This window comes from Crinia signifera, chromosome 2 (genome assembly GCF_055691185.1).
Source record: "Crinia signifera chromosome 2, ASM5569118v1, whole genome shotgun sequence".
In the NCBI taxonomy this organism is placed as follows: Eukaryota; Metazoa; Chordata; class Amphibia; order Anura; family Myobatrachidae; genus Crinia; species Crinia signifera.
In genome coordinates this window covers 150,882,423-150,899,997 of record NC_139218.1, presented here as the reverse complement: position 1 = coordinate 150,899,997, position 17,575 = coordinate 150,882,423, and the positions used below count along the sequence as shown (strand labels likewise).

At 44.8% G+C, this 17,575-nt stretch overlaps 1 protein-coding gene across 1 annotated transcript in view; it reads left to right on the top strand.

Moving 5' to 3' along the window:
• The first annotated feature begins 13,640 nt into the window (after nt 1-13,640).
• GRM4 (glutamate metabotropic receptor 4) overlaps nt 13,641-17,575 on the top strand; it is a 228,306-nt gene continuing 224,371 nt past the window's right edge. Inside the window, exon 1 of the mRNA XM_083173109.1 lies at nt 13,641-14,507. The gene's annotated coding sequence lies outside the window, so the exon portion shown is untranslated. The remainder of the gene's footprint in view (nt 14,508-17,575) is intronic.

Sequence of the window (17,575 nt, the reverse complement as noted above, 5' to 3'; positions counted from 1 at the left end):
ATCCTCTCATCGAACTCATGTCAAGGAAGTATTGTCTCGTCTTCGCAGAAACAAACTGTATGGCAAAATCTCCAAATGTACTTTCGAAGTCCCTTCTGTGCCCTTCCTCGGATACATCATTTCTGGGTTCGACCTACGTATGGATCCAGAGAAGTTAGAAGCTATTAATGGGTGGTCACAACCCACTTCCCTCAAAGCAGTCCAACGCTTCATAGGGTTTTCCAACTACTACAGGAAATTCATTCGAGGCTTCTCCACGCTGATTGCACCCATCACCGCACTCACAAAAAAAGGGGCTAATCCAGCCAACTGGCCCTCAGAAGCCATCGCAGCCTTCCAGTTTTTAAAACAAGCTTTTGTCACTGCTCCTATCCTGTCCCAGCCTGATGTCGACAAACCCTTTTTTCTTGAGGTAGATGCCTCTCACATAGGAGTCGGTGCTGTACTATCTCAAAAGAACAGTGATGAAAAACTCCACCCCTGTGGGTTCTTCTCTCGCAAGTTTCTTCCAGCAGAAAGAAATTACTCCATTGGAGACCAAGAATTACTGGCCATCAAATTAGCTCTCGAAGAATGGAGATATCTTTTAGAAGGTGCTAAGTTTCCCGTGACGATCTTCACAGATCATAAAAACCTCCTGTACCTCCAGTCTGCCCAGTGTATGAACCCCCGACAGGCTCGTTGGTCCTTGTTTTTCTCTCGTTTTTCTTTCAAGCTGTTATACCGTCCTGGCACTCAGAATGTGAAAGCGGATGCCCTATCACGTTCCATGCAAGAAGATTCTGACCTACAGGAAAATCGGCCCATTCTGGACCCCATCGCCTTTGCTCCCACTCAGGTGTCGCCTGTGCCTCCTCCTGGTAAAATCTTCGTTCCCACTGAATTACGTCCGAAGCTTCTTTCCTGGGCTCACAAGTCATTATTCTCTGGGCATCCTGGCGCTCAAGGGACATTAAAAATTCTTCAGAGATCCTATTGGTGGCCACAGATTGGCAAAGAAGTAAAAGAGTTCGTGGCATCATGTCCAGAATGTGCACAGCACAAAGTATCCCGACAAGCCCCAGCCGGCCAGCTCCATCCTCTGTCCGTTCCATCTCGGCCCTGGACTCACATCTCAATGGACTTTATCTGTGACTTACCCAAATCCCAAGAGTACAACACCATATGGGTAATAGTTGACAGGTTTTCCAAGATGGCCCGATTCATCCCATTACCCGGCCTACCGTCCGCTCCCACTCTGGCTCAGCTGTTTGTACAGCATATCTTTAGAAGTCATGGCTTGCCTAGCGAAATTGTGTCCGATCGGGGGGTACAATTTGTGGCACGGTTCTGGAGAGCCCTGTCTCATGCATTCCAAATCAAATTAAAGTTTTCTTCAGGCTATCATCCCCAATCCAACGGTCAGACAGAAAGGGTGAACCAAGATCTGGAGACCTTCCTTCGTCTTTATATATCATCCTCGCAAGATGACTGGTCGAGACTCCTCCCATGGGCAGAATTTGCTCATAATTTCAGGTACCACACAACCACTGGTCATTCCCCTTTCTTTATAGTCTATGGACAAAACCCCCGGGCCCCCAATTTTGAAATGTTACCAGCGATAGAGGTACCTGCAGCCGCAGCAGCCATTAACCATTTCTCTCAAATCTGGCGAGAGGTTCATTCCAACATCACGAAAGCCTCAACAAGGTATAAATTCTTTGCAGATCGCAAGAGAAGAGCTGTTCCTGAGTTGCACCCAGGAGATAGAGTGTGGCTTTCCACACGGAATCTCAGACTGAGAGTTCCCTCTATGAAATTTGCTCCCAGATTCATTGGTCCCTATACGGTTCTACAAAGGATCAATCCTGTCGCATACAAACTGAAGTTGCCCAAATCTTTACGCATCCCCAACTCATTTCACATCTCTTTGTTACGTCCTCTCATCCTGAATCGCTTCCATACTTCCTCATCCTCACTACCCAAAGTTCAAACCAGCAGGGGAGTAGAATTCGAGATTAATAAAATTGTTGATTCTCGTCGGAGGTATGGGCATCTCCAATATCTCGTTGATTGGAGAGGATATGGTCCTGAGGAGAGGAGTTGGGCAGATGCAGAAGATGTACATGCCCCCCGACTAATCAAAGTATTTCACGAAGAGAACCCGTCCAAGCCTAAAGGGTGTTCGGTGCCCACCCTAAAAGGGGGGGGTACTGTCACAAACCGTGGGTCTCAGCCCCGTCTGAGACCACGTCCATTACCTTCCCGGTGGTCAGCGGTGAGAGTAAGGCCTCTGGTAGCTGTCAGCGCCTGGCGAGATGTCCCATGTTTGGCTGGTGTTGACCCGTGCAATCGACATGCCGGCACGCTGGAGCCCGCGCGTCATGGGCGCCGCCATGACACATGCGCTCAGCTGACCAGAGGGTCCAATCCCGCGGTCCAGCCAGGGTGACCTCTGACCCACACACCTGCACACCTCTCAGGTGTATTCACTCTTTCCCTGGACTGATTGGTGCTGCTGACGCTAACCAATCAGTGCGCAGCAAGGGGGATATATTCTGGCTTCTAACTCACAGTCATCGCCTTGAATATGTGTTCATCTGACCTCAGTCCCTCCTGTGTTCAGCTGTTTCCAAAGGCTCCTGGTTATCCGGTCTCCCCGTGTACCTCTCGCAGTTTCCTGCATACTACCTGGTTTGTCATCTCCAGAAGACTCCTGCCATTCCACTCTGCAGTCGAGTATTACTCCTGTTACCATCTTTACCTGGCATACCATCTCCAGAAGCCTCCTGCAAAATAACCATCGTGCAGTTGAGTGATCTCATCGACCCTGCTGTCGACATCAGTGTTGACACTTTCACACTGTGCCCTCCAGAGACTATTCCAATTCCCAGTGTCTCCAATATCACTACCACTCTCCGCCTACGTCCAGAGGACCAGGGCAGAGGGCCGCGACCTGCCTGTCAGACGCAGCGAAGTCCATATCCCCTTGCGGGGGTCTCTGGTGAATACCGCTGGCAGGTTAGACTCCGCGCCTCTGTTTCTGGTTTCAGCCAACACTCTGGTACGCAAGGCAGTGCCTCTGTGCATGTCATTCATCAGGCCTCCGGCCTTCCGCTACACAGCGCCCTCCACTGGTCCACCACGGTCAGGGCCGGGAACACAGCAGACCCAGAACCTGACATTAACATTTCAATTTCAAAGTAGAAATTCTCATCAGAAGTCAACAAAGAACATCACATACCTTCACCAACACCCGGTCTGTGCATCTCCCTGCTGCTGAATTCCGTCCCCACCCTTGAGCACTGCATCGTGTCGGAAGTGACATCCCCAGGGGTAGTGGGTTGCTAGGTAATAAACATAAACAAAAACTGCACAGAGGAACACCATATACAGTAGCTGACATTACTAAAACACTAAAACAACTGTAAACAGGATGGTAACCACTATTGTAACAACTGTTAACATGATGGTAACCAGTATAAGAAGCAATTTATGTTCAATTGTTGATTAAGACCGTGTCCATTTACAGTGTTAAGTTCATTTGTCCACTTCCCCTTCCTTTGCAGCAGCATTCTTGCCCCCCCCACCCTCGTAAGGAGGGCGTTACCCCTTCTATAATTTTGTAGCAGATGGTAGAAAGGCCATGTTGGAATTTATAGAGAAGCCTGGCTGCCGGTTGATCGGATGCTTTTCTTCTAAGACCTAGCATATAGCGTGGTGATGCAACACCAAACATTCTTTACATTTTTGTGTGGTCTAGCTAACATATGCAAGACAACGTATTAGGCATACCACAAATGAAGAGTTACATGTATTTTTATACATTTTTCCTAAATGCAGGTGGGGAATGAGTCCCCGGGTTCCAGGTACAAATATGTAGTACGTTCTAGTCAATGATAGATGCCTGTTTTTTTTTGTCAAAAAATTATTGCGGGTTTGGCTGAGGGTCTAGTGACATCTAATTTTACTACCCAATCTTTGATGTTGCGTCCTCAAGTTGAGAGTCTTGAAGAAGTGGAAGTTCAGGGTCAAGATTATTGATTGGCCAAATGTCAGCTGTTCAAACAATATTATGACTAGCTGGAGAGAATTTAATGATCCAGATAGTATTGTTTGTAGAATCTTTCAGCTTATTCAATGCAAGGAACTCAGATTTGGGAATCTTAATGGTTTTCTCCTTTGCTTGCTGTAGGTCTGTAGGTGCATAGACTCTTGTGAGGAATTTTTTGGTCATCGGCTCCAGTTGTAAGCATTCATCGTCAGAGGTGCATATTTTTCTGACTACAGTACAGCCTTAAGGGGAGGGGGGGGGGGGGGGGGGGTTTGAGGTGATTGGGCGAGATTACTGCTGCAAAAGGAGGTGAGGCAGACATCTGAACTTAACAATGTGATTCCCCATGGTCTTAATGAACAATTTAACTTAAATTTGTTCTTGTAGTGGTTACCATCATGTTTACAGTTGTTACTTTTAGGTCAAAGGGACAGATGTATCAAGCTTCAATAAGTGATAAAATGGAGAGTGATAAACAGCCAGCCAATCAGCTCCTACCTGTCATGTTACAGGCTGGGTTTGAAAAATAACAGGTAGGAGCTGATTGGCTGGTTGTTTATCACTCTCCATTTTATCACTTTTGAAGTATGATACATCTGGCCCTTAGTGTTTCAGTATTGTCCGCTATATGGTGTTATTTTTGCAGTTTTAGTTTATTATTTATCTGTCACCCAGCAACCTGCTGCCCCTGGCGATGTCAATTCCGGGGCGATGCTGCAGTCACATGATCAATGTCAGGAACGGAAGTCAGCGGCAGGGATATACACACAACAGGTGTTGGTGCAGGTATTTAAGGTATGTCATGTTGTACTTCTGATGACAATTTACACTTTGAAATTAAAATGTTAAGTTACTGAAGTTCTCCTGTTTGATCATTTACACCAGGGCTGGGCAACACCGGCCCTCCAGATGTTAGTGAACTACACATCCCAGGATTCTTTGCATTAGTTTTGCCATGTGGCCATGCAGAAACTGATGCAAGGCATGCTGGGATGTGTACTTCATCAACATCTGGAGGGCCGGTGTTGCCCAGCCCTGATTTACACTCTCTCTCTAGTAAATACTGCTGGTGGATGCATTATAATGTACTAGTGCATTGCTGTACTAATTAGAGATGAGCGGGTTCGGATCCTAGAGATCCGAACCCCCCCCAACTTACCTGATCTGAGGCCGGATCCGAGGAGTTCGAAGGTCGGCGCCATTTTTCCAAGACGAGCCCGGACGTCATCTTCCCACTGTCGGATTCTCGCGAGACCTGGGGATATATAGTTCCCGGCGGTCAGCGCCATTTTCAAACAGGCTGGTGATTTCAGACAGCATGGATGTGTCTGTGCTGTCTACTGAGCGGAGTGAGGGGGAAACATGATGGGGGGGATGACATGCTGGGGGGGGGGATTATTTATGCATAGGGGGCTGCTAGTGCTACAGAGGGGGCTACATTATTTTAATTATTTTAATTAAATAAAAAAATTTTTTTTAATTACTGCTGCCAGTGCCCAGTATAAGTCCAGGATGCCCGCATGTGTGCTGCATCAGTCCAGGGGTGCCTGCATGTGTACTGGATCCATCCAGGGGTGCCCACATGTGTGCTGTATTTGTCCAGGGTGCCCACATGAGTGCTGTACAAGTCCAGGGGTGCCCGCATGTGTACTGTATCAGTCCAGGGGTGCCCGGATGTGTCCCGTATCAGTCCAGGGGTGCCCCCATGTGTCCCATATCAGTGCAGGGGTGCCCACATGTGTGCCATATAATTCTATGGGTGCCCCCATGTGTGCCGTATAATTCCAGGGATGCCCCCATGTGTCCCGTATCAGACCAGTTGCCCCTTTTTTAAATGAAAATAAAAATACGTTTTTTTTTTGTTTGTTTTTTATTACTGCAAGAGTTGTTAAATGCGCTGTAGTCCAGGAGTGAGCCAAGAGTGCTGTATAATTCATGGAGTGTTGCTAAGTCTGCCATATAATTCCAGGTGTGCTGCTCTTTTTTTTAATTAAAGGAATACAAATTTTTCTTTTTACTGCAGGAATTTGTCTGCCGTATAATTCCATGCCTGCCGCCATGTGTGCCGTATCAGTCCAGGGGTGCCACCATCTGTGCCGTATAATTCCATGTGTGCTGTATCAGGTATGGGATGCTCGCATGTGTGACGCATAATTCATGGGGTGAGCCAAGTGTGTCATATAATTCATGGGTTGCTGCAAAGTCTGCTGCATAATTCATGGGGTGCTGCTAAGTGGGCCATCACAGTCCAGGGGTGAAGCTAAGTGTGCCGTATCAGTCCAGGGGTGAGCCAAGTGTGCTGTATAATTTATGGGGTGCTGCTAAGTCTGCTGTATCAATCCAAGGGTGCTGCCATTTTTTTATTCAAAGAATAACTCTTTTTATTGCAGGAGTGTCACTATGGGGGTTATTCTAGTTCACTCTTTCTGACAAATTCCTTCTTAGATGGACAAAACCATGTGCACTGCAGGTGGGGCAGATGTTACTTGTGCAGGGAGAATTAGATTTGGGTGGGGTTTTACTTCAAAGTGAGATCTATATTGCAGTGCAAAAATAAATCAGTTAGTATTTTCCCTGCACAGAAACAAAATAACTCACCCAAATCTAATTCTCTCTGCACATTTTACATCTGCCCCCCCCTGCAGTGCACATGGTTTTGTCCATCTAAGAAGGAATTTGTCAGAAAGAGTGAACTAGAATAACCCCCTATGTGTGCTGTATAATTCCATGTGTGCTGTGTCAGTCCAGGGGTTCCGCCATTTGTGCCGTATAATACCATGTATGCCGTCATGTGTGCTGTATCAGGTCAGGGGTGCCACCATATGTGCCGTATAATTCCTGGGGTAAGCAAAGTCTGCCGTATAATTCAAGGGGTGCTGCCAAGTGTGCCATATCAGTCCAGGGGTGATGCTAAGTGCGCCATATCAGTCCAGGGGTGATGCTTAGTGTGCCATATCAGTCCAGGGGTGATGCTTAGTGTGCCATATCAGTCCAGGGGTGCTATTAAGTGTGCCGTATCTGTCTAGTGTTTGTGCCGCCCACTTGTGTCGCTTTCATAGTTATCTAACTACTTCGGTGCAACCTTTTGGCCTAAAAGCAATATTGTGAGGTGTTCAGAATAGACTGGAGATGAGTGGAGATGAATGCTATTGAGGTTAATAATAGTGTAGGAGAAAAAAAAAAACTAAATTTTAGTGTTGTAAAAAAAAAAAAACAGAACCCAAAACCCAAAAACCAAAATGTTGAGGGATGTTTTGGTAAAACCCAGTAGAACCCAAACCCTGAAGGTAATCAGAACCTAAAATGCAAAACACGAAAAGTGGACGGTGCACATTCCTAGTACTAATCTATTACAGCAATGCACTGAAGAGAATACTCCATAGTCTATGGAGTACAATGTAACATATGTAACATATGTAACATATGTATAATGTAATTCAAGTGCACAGTCTGGAACCTGATCCCTAGAGGAGGAGGTGGTCCTCCAGGCAGTGAGTCCCATTGGGTGTTTTCCACTGCCTATCTTGTACAGTAGACTCTGGCACTAAGCCAAGGACCCCATACCGTCCCTTGTCTAAATGCAAAAAAACATACACTTTTACAACTCAATTAAATATTTTATAAATTAATAAGTGCTGAGTTTTTTCTCCCTTATATTTTGTGCTTCATCCGGATTCTCTAATTTCAACTTCCCTTCTACTCTTCACCTAATGCCATTTCTACATTTATTTAACTGGGCTACACCTCAACAGGCAAAGGGCCAGATGCACTAAGCTTCAAACGTGATAAAAAGAAGAGTGATAAACAGCCAGCCAATCAGCTTCTGCCTGCAATGTCACAGACTGTGTTTGAAAAATGTCAGGCAGGAGCTGATTGGCTGGATGTTTATCACTCTCCATTTTATCACTTTTGAAACTTAGTGCATCTGGCCCTCAGTGAGGTGATGTCCTGAGTACAGCAGACAAAAGAAAGATTGGCCGCCACTAGGTATGTTTAGTTTAACAATTGGGCAGATGGAGCGGCTAGGGATGCCAATCCTGGGATTGGCCTCACTGCACATTTACTTACGTGGGCGGGTGGGCGGTGCAGCTGGGAGCTGAGAAGACAGGAGCAGGGAGTGCGGCAGCGATGTGGGGGTTCCCAGTGCCACCAGGAGAAGGCGGGTGGCAGCAGTGCGGATGGGTGCAGGGTTGCATCTGTGCAGCGTGACTTCTGATCACGTCACGCTGTGCAGAGCTGCACATCGTGGTCAGGAACAGCAGTTAAATCCCCAAAATTGTGGGATTGAGAACTCCAGTCCTGGGATTGAAATACCAGCAATTTTATGGTCAAATCCCAGGATCCCGCTGATCCCAATCAAGGGATTGGCCACCCTATGGGTGACTGATAGCTGATGTCACAAGGAGGCAGTGGGTGGGGCTTAACTCCCAATGTAGCCAGGTTTTACACATTTTTATGCATTTTTTTTTGTATTTTTGTATTGTTCTTTTAATTTAATTTATTTAATAGATTAATTATTTATTTGCTAATATGCATCCTTTTGTTCCTTAGCTTACTCTTTTTCCTCTGCATTTGTTTCCTTTGTCTTTTCTTCTCTTCCCTGTAATCTTTTACTAGCTTTCTCTCTAGCGTTCAGCTATACTCTGTTTTCCTTATGTTTCCACGAGCCAGGACCACGACTGGGGCAGGTAGCAGTGTCATGCCTGCACGTAAAAGCATTCTCATGCCCTATTAGAGTAATTTGTAGTCTTTGGAGCACAGGAGAAGAGGTGGTAACCACACAGCATTGATGTAGTGATACCATTTTTATATGGAGATAAAGAGGGATGGGAGCAGAATAGCACATTGAGGGGTAGATGTATGAAGCAGTGATAAGGGAGATGTGATAAAGTGTCTGGTACTTTATCACTGGACAACCAGCTCCTGAATGTTAAGTAACAAGCTGGGTTTAAAAAGAGACAGTTAGGAGCTGATTGGCCGGTGATAAAGTACCAGGCACTTTATCACTGCTTCATACATTTAACCTTGAGACCTTTACAGAGCATGGACACTTCTCTCTCCTCTCACCCATATATATTTTTGTCTTTAGTCTGTTCTCTCTTTTCTTTCCTATTACTGTCCATTATCAGTCTCTCTGCTGTCCTGTACCCTCTTTTTATTCTAATTGCCTCTAACTCATTTCAGGGGAAGGAACAGGGTGTGTCTCAGAAAATGGAGGCATGTTGCTTCTGTTTCCAGTGCATGTAGAAACCATCAGTTGCATCCTCAGATTCACTGGACTCTGCTGCTTAGTTGCAGTGGCTATTCTGCATCCTAAATTTGTCTCTTTAGGGCACTCCAGTCTTAAGTGCCACAGGTCCCCCAAAGCCATAATCCTGATTTGAAACAAAGTACCAAGGAATCAGCTCATAACTGTAATTTTACAAGTTGTGTTTGAAAAATGACTGTTATGCCCATACACACTACGTCAGCGGTTCTCAAAATATTTTGCTCTGGGACACCGTCAATCAATAAAAATGATTACAGGACCCCAGCCAATTACCACAGAACAGTCATCACACATGTGAGGCCAGCAGACAGCACATGCATGGGAGCATTGTTGTGGCAAAATAATGTAAGGATTCTGAAGTATCAGACAATTCAACAGATTTTTTAAACTCCTTGGATCACTGGCTGAGAGATGATAGAAGTCATCAGCCTGATGGTCAGCAATATGGAGTTGCGACCCCAAGCAGAGATGGTCGCGACCCACTTTGGGGTCAGGACCCACAGTTTGAGAACCACTGCACTAGGTAATATAATAATAATAATAATAGTTATATAGAGCTTTTCTCCCAATAGGACTCAAAGTGCTTTACCATTGTCTTTACAGCTCAAACTACAAAACAAGATTAACAGTAGATATCAGTAAAATGCTTGAGTAAATATGTAGGTTTTTAGTCTATTTTTAAAGGATTCTACAGTGGGGGCATCTCGCACTGTGCGAGGAAGAGAGTTCCACAGAGTTGGAGTAACAAAGTTGAAAGCTCGACCCCCAGATGAATTTAGGGAAATTCTGGGTACAGTTAGTAGTCCTTTTTCAACGGATCAAAGTAATCGAGTAGGAGAGTAAGGAATCAGCAGCTGCTGCAGGTACCTTGGGCGTTGGTCATGTAGGGCCTTGAAAGTGAGTAAGCCAATCTTGAAAACAATTCTCCATTTTACAGGTAGGAGTTATGTGGCAGAATGAGAGTTATGTGGCTGGAGTGGGGCTGCTTAGTTAATAGTCTGGCGGCTGCATTTTGTACCAGCTGCAGGCGGTGCAATTCTTTTGATGGGAGCAGGGCCGGATTAACAATGGGCCTGATGGAGCTACAGCTCCAGGCCCACTTTCCAAATAGGCCCATTTTGTAGCTGAGGGTCAGGGCTTTCCAACAAGCCCAGCCACGCGTTGCTAGCCCCCCGGGAACTGGAGATACGGCCAGGCAAATCTGGAACATTTTCCCCATAGGATAACATGAGACCTGTTAATTCCGACCCCCATCTGGTTCCAACGGCATCACAGAAGCTCGAAGTTGATCTCTGTCTAACCCAAATTGCTGGACCTTTAATCTGATACCAGGTTGGTCCATATGGGTTCATTGGTTCCAGAGATATTGCGGGTAAAACAATTTTTTCGTTTCTGAAATGTAATTTTATGGCTGTTCGTGTTGTTTGAGGACAGATTTCTCTGGAACCAAATGGCCCAAATTGACTCGAAGCCGCAACGGTGATGTAATAGCTTGGCTCTGAGCCGCAACGGTGATGCCACAGCTTGACTCTGAGCCGTATAAACAGTATAAAGGGGTTACTAATTTGTTGCATGATTTGTATAAGGAGTATATGAGGTCCGGTATGATATGCCGGTGGTTGGAATCCTTGCGGTCGAAATATCGACGCTGGAATCCCGGCAGCCGCAATGCCGACAAGGGGGGGCTGTGGATTGCTCCCCCTTGCAGGCACACTATGCTGGCCACGCAGCAAGCCCGGTGCCTCGCTGTGCTCGGCACACTATTTTATTCTCCCTCTATGGGTGTCGTGGACACCCAAAGAGGGACAAAGTGCCGGCATTGCGGCGGGCGGGATTCCTGCATCAGTATTTCGACCGTCGGGATTCCGACCGCCGATATATTATATGGTGTGGTAAACTTGGGTGACCACATAAAAGGTGCTGAAATGTTGTCTACCAAGTTTTGGCTTTCAGTATTTTTTTTATGACTGGAGTGCCGACTCACCCCGCAAGTATCTTAGGATCTTAGAACATCAGCATCCTGCGGGTGCACCTTTGGAGGGCACCCACCAATATATCTCCCTGCATTTTTCCTATGCCAGCCCCCTGCCTTTTCCAGGCATATGTAATTAGTTGAAAGTAGTTACACAAATAGAGACACACCCATGAGCAGACCACCCAACCAGAACACTGACCACGCCCCCCACATTATTAGGTGCTGGCCACAACCCCTATTATTGCGCATAATAGGCCCTTGATAATTTTCAGCTCCAGGCCCATTTAGACCTTAATCTGGCTCTGGATGGGAGGCCCAGGTAGAGAGCATTGCAGTAGTCTAGGCGTGATTATATAAATGCATGTATGACTTTAGGCAGGTCTTCTGAGGGAATTAAGTGCTTGATTCTGGCTATATTCCTTAGATGATAGAATGAGGATTTGATTGTGGCTGACACCTGATGTTTAAGTGTCAGGCCATTATCCAGGACCACACCAAGATTCCGCTCATGATCAGAGTTTTTTTTAGTGCTGTGCTCCCCAGCGTAAGACCTGTCAGTTGGCTATGCTGTCGCTTTGTCCTGTGATTTATCATCAGGACTTCTGTTTTATCTGGGTTCAGTCTCAGCCAACTGGCACTCATCCACTCCTGGAGCTCAGCAAGGCAGCCATTTAAGGTTGTTATTGTGTTATCGGTGCCTGGAGCAAAGGAAAGTTGTGTATCATCTGCATAGCAGTGGTAGACCAGGCCATGACGTCTGATTATGTCACCCAAGGACCCTTCTTGGCGATATATTTTACTATATTGCCTAATGTTTACACTAATTATTGTTAACGATGCATGCTCCAGACGAGGGAGGTCCTTGTTAACAACGGCCAAGCTGCCACTCCCCTGTTGCCCCTCCTTTCCGCTGGCATTGGCAATTTTGTATGCACTTACCGATGCTGGCACCCTGCTGGTCCCAGTCGCAGCCACCGATACCGGCGGTGGCGGGGATCGTTTAGTGTGCATGGAGCTTTTGTTAGTACTTTATCTCTCTCTGAGCTTTGATAAATCTGCCCTTGGGAGAACCCTTTTTCTTATCAGATGTTCTCTTGGAAGAATGTATATAAATATTTTATAACACAACTGCGATAATTGCCAAAAATTCTCTGCAGTCATTTGCACTGCAACTTTTTTAAATAAGTCTTCATATTTGGTAAATATTCATGATGATTGGACTTTACTGTATGTTGGTGTCAGCGAACATAATAGATGTAGACAATGTAAAACCAGTTCACCTTTACAAAGCGGACCATGCCATTCAGTCAAACACTTCATTTATAAATATATAGGCAAGTTTGTCTGGAATGTAGCATCAGACTTTTATAAATAGCCCACCCAAAGTGTGCATTAATAATTAACAATTTGTAATTAGTGTAGGTAATGATGCTTCTCACACAACATATACATATAAGGAAGGCCCTTGCTTATTCATTCCACAGACTGGCTTGGAGGTAGCATTCCATCTCTTCATCCCATAGCTGTGCTGTTGGAGAGAGCTGATGCTTATTGTATACAATTCTCTCTGTGCTGATACTGCCTGTACTGATCACATTTCACTTTTGTTGCCTTATGCAGGAATCGGGATGTCTGTGTCTGACCATAAGCGTCACCCAAAGCATTACCTACCAGAGTAGTTGCTGCAATTTCAAAGTATCTGCTACGTTTAAACATGAATATCTAGAAGAGTTTGGTCGTTTACACGGGGTCATGTGTTCCCGTTACCGTATATGCAATTGTCTGGACTGGGGAATTGTCATCAACACCTAAAGTCAGCACAAAAAAGAAACGTGACACTGGCGTAATATATTTATTTTATACCATATTATTTCCCATCAGACGTATGCGGATTGATAGCACACTATTATTTTTTAGTATTAACCTCATATGACCATAGACGTGTCTCATTGCCTAAGAAACACAGTTAAGAGAGAGTCTTCATTCCCTCCTCCTGACCCCAAGCTCGTCCCTATGTACAGTAGGGTCCTCTCCGCTCTCTGATCAGACACATAGAGAAGCCATCGCGTGTATATCAGCCAGGAGGGAACCGTCCCCATCCACTCCCCCACCCACGCCCTGACCCCCGGCTGTGTGCGAGGCTGTGACCCGTCTCTCAAGAGTCCTGTTCCGCCTGTCACCAGAAGACACATTTTGCGCTTGATGTGCACAGAGCTGGCCTCCGTATTATTGCAGGTGACTGGAGCAGCTGCAGTCTCTGATAGGAGAAAGCACAGAGCTGTGCATCTTTCTGCCGAGAGCCTGCAGCCTGTACATTGTGACTGCTACTATAGTATGTGCACGGGGTGCAAAATTCCCCTGCTCTCTAAAGTCCTATTCATTCTGGCACAGCATCTAATGCACAGCCATCCTTGCAATCTGTGGACCACAGGACACTCATTTTGGCAGCAGAATCCAGCAGCATCATGCTGGGACAGGTCACTAGCTCAGCCCCCTAATCCAATCGCATACTGTAGGTAGCGAAAGAGCCCTGGACAAGGAGGGGTGACACAGGGTGGTTGTGTAAGAGTACAGGAATCTGAGGCTTGGAAGGGAAGGACCAGCCTTCTTAGAGGAGGAGAGGGAGGGTGGCTGCTTCTAGATCACAGAGGGAGCAGCAGTGGTTTGTAGACAACCTTCTCCTCCTGGGGGTGGGGGAACAGGAGAAGACCTATACCGTTCCCCACCAGTAAACTGTGCAGGAGACCTAGATATCAGTAGATAGCATCTACCAAGCGTAAAGAGGGATGCAGGATACTAAGCAAAGTGTCTGTGGCACCGATGAGCATTTCACAACTGGGTACCTTGGACAGCAGCCTTACATATTTTCACTGGACAGCTCCTTCCAACTACTACAGTGAGAGTGGCTGGTCAAGACCTCTAGGGGAGAGCTACATACAGTGGCTCCAGATAAGTAGGAGAACATTCTCTCTGTTGGGTCCGGGTTGCAGCTCTTCTGCTGTCACTTCCATTTATCCTCCTTGGGCAGCCCATTCATCTATTTACATGTCCGACCCTTGATTTGTTTGGACCTCTATGACTACTATGCCTCCTCCCAGGGTATTCAGGCTGCACTTCCTGGTTACGTAGAGCCCCTAACTGCTGCAGGAAAAGGGGAAATCCATCTGTACCTCCGCCCCCTTCTACAGAAGATGACCACTGAAGACTCTGCTCTGTAAATTCAAATGCTGGTAAGTTATCTGTTCCCAGTGGAATATTGAGCTGCTATTATATCTTATCTTAATATTTGGTTTCTAATGAGGGGTCAGAACAAACATCTGTAATTGTGGATTGACTGAAAGAGTTAAATAATCCTAAAGGAGCCTTTAATCTGCCAATTGTCAGTCTGTATCACAAGAAAAAAGCCCTGGTGTTCATATTCTATTATCAGAGGCTCCTTTACAACCTGGAAGCTGAGAGAGGGAAGGAGGGAGAACCTGGAAAGTGAGATGGAATGTAGAGGAGGGAGAGAGATGAAATAAAAATTTCAATAACTGTGTGCTTGGTCTGAGCCATGAGTAGGAAAAATGCAGCTGTGGTGTATGGGATATGTCCGGATCTGGGGCATTGCTTGTTTTATCTTTTCTGCAAAGCATCTCGTTTGTACGTGATTATCTATCAGACATATTGTCTCTGTTAGGTGATTAATTATTTCTATCTATATATTTATGTATCCATCACTATCTAATCTATCTATCTATCTATCTATCTATCTATCTATCTATCTATCTATCTATCTATCTATCTATCATCTGTCTGGTGTCACTCTGATCATATATCTACATGTATCAGAGCCCTGATTTTATTCCTCCAGTAGTCCAATCGATTCCTAAGCTTTGCCTGTCTCTCGGTCACTCTCGTTCTGAAACTCAGTTTCAATCCTCATCTTCTTATCTGCATTTTGGCCATGTACAGCTGTCTTCTCTTACCTGTCATTCCTACTTTTACACAATCTACTCATTTTTTTCTTTACCTCATTAATCCTCAGTGTTTCTGCTTCTATCCATCATACCTCTCTGTTCATTCCTTGTTTGCTATTTATCATATTTATCCCAGGCACTCTCTGTCCATTTCCTTTCCACTCTCTCCAGCTTCTGGCGGAGCTCTCCCTCTCTCTGCTGTACAACCTCCACCCCCTCCTATGTTTTCCTGTGCGTTAAATATTTTCATCTGCTCCTCTGAATTGCACTCATTTACCATCTTTAGGGCAGACTGCTCCAGTCTGTGGTTGGCAGCAAGAAGTCTTGATTAAGATCAGACCTTCTCTCTTGCAGTAGAGAGATTTACTGGCGAATATATTGGGTAATTAAAAATCCATTTTAGTTTGTGGGAGGGGTTGAGAGTATGGAGAGGAAATGGGTAACATTACCCCAAGGGGGAACCACTCATTAATATATTGTATTCTTGGCCAGGTTACTACTTTAATGAGATTTTACATACATTATAAATATATTATATTCAGGATATATGTGCTATTTCTAAACTAAAGCTGTATCACATTAGACCATTATATATTTTTGTGTCAGGACATTATGGTGTGTAGTATTTATATCAAAATTATTACCTGAATCACCTACTCAGATCACCTCCATTTTCAGTTGATAGTGGTACAAATAAACAGTCTTATTTTATGTATCATTGGTGGATATCACCTCAGAGCAAATTCATAGACACAGGTTAAGCATTAACTCAAACAGTTTATAATATTACTCTAAAATAGCTTGTGACTTCATAGCTGTGAATTATTGGGAGTGGCTGGGAGGTGTTGGTTCACACATAATGACTGCAAATTATAAGGACACAATGTTGTAGTTTATAGTAAGTGTAGGATTACAGCCCTACTGATGATGAGAGGGAAAGACTCAGGCACTACATGTTCAATTATCATGCATTAAAAAGTACCAGTTGCTAATTTTTTGATGCGTTATTTATTTTTATTAAAAGCAGGAGCAGACGTTCGCTATCCTCTTCCTTCCTAATTACAAGTTACCAGAGGCAGAATCATTCTTGACATTGCTTTCCATAGAAACACTAATATTGTTATGTTTTCTCCTCTAATGTACAAATGATTGATCCTTACCCTGCAGATTACAAGAGACTAGTTTTATTGTGCATACTGTGTTTAGTGGAGAGTGCATTATAGGAATGCAAATGTGTGCAAACTGCATTATGGGGCCATGCTTTTATTACGTGTATGACACCACTGTGCTTCTCTCAAATGACCTCTTCAATATATATTACTGCAACATGTTCAGATTAGCATATTGTTAAAACAAAGGGTGCATCGTAAGAAAAAGAAAAAAAAAAACAATAAATAAAAACCCCGCAATAATCACATCAAGCTAAAAGGTGTGGAAAAAATGTGAAACAATGTTTCAATTCTAGTTAATTATACCTTAAACAGAACAATTGTGTAAAATTTCCACAAGATTCCACAATCTCCTAAAACTCATTTTAATGTATATCCCAGTTTCTTTTAACACCTGAGTACCAAAGATTACTTGAATGACTGTTTCAGTGGGATCAGTTCAGACTGTTGAATGCCAGGGTTATGCTCATGTGTAGCATTGTAAGGACTATCCCATTTTTTCCCTATGCACAATCAATGCATAAAAATACAAAATTTACACTAAAACCCTTCTAGTACCTGATTCAGAGTTGGTCGCTATTGTGAGAGTTCCCATCCCTATCAATTATTCGAAGACTGCTTGCATATGGGAGCCAAAATAGCGACAGAAGTAGTGAAAATATCTAATTTCAATCCCTTTGCAATTTCTACGAGTGTCAGAAAAAAATGAAGGTGTGCTCAGATGTTTTAAGGGAGGGTGTGTGACATCAGCGTTGGCCTTGATCAGCCCGTGACTGTTGCAGAGTTGTGAAAGGGTCAGACTTAAGTTTGTACAGACTGTTAGTGAGTTGTGTATGGATGTGCAACAGGATACCGGATTGCAAGAATCTCGCAATTCTCTCGTAGATTTTTTTCTGTCTGGGCAGTGGCTAACTACTCCCAGTCATCTGCAAATTTGCAGATCGCAGATGCTGAGCCGGCCCTAGGCATAGGCAAGGTAGGCAAATGCTTAGGGCCTCTGAATTGCTATGGGCATGGTTTTCACGTCTAGGGAGGCTCAGTTTGACAGCAATCAGCAGTAGGTGATTTGGGCAACAGGCCGTCCGGCTTACACTGCTTGCCTGGCCAAATGGCGCTTACTGTGACAAGGGCTCAGCCACGATCAGGTAGCAGGCAGGGGTAGACACTTGA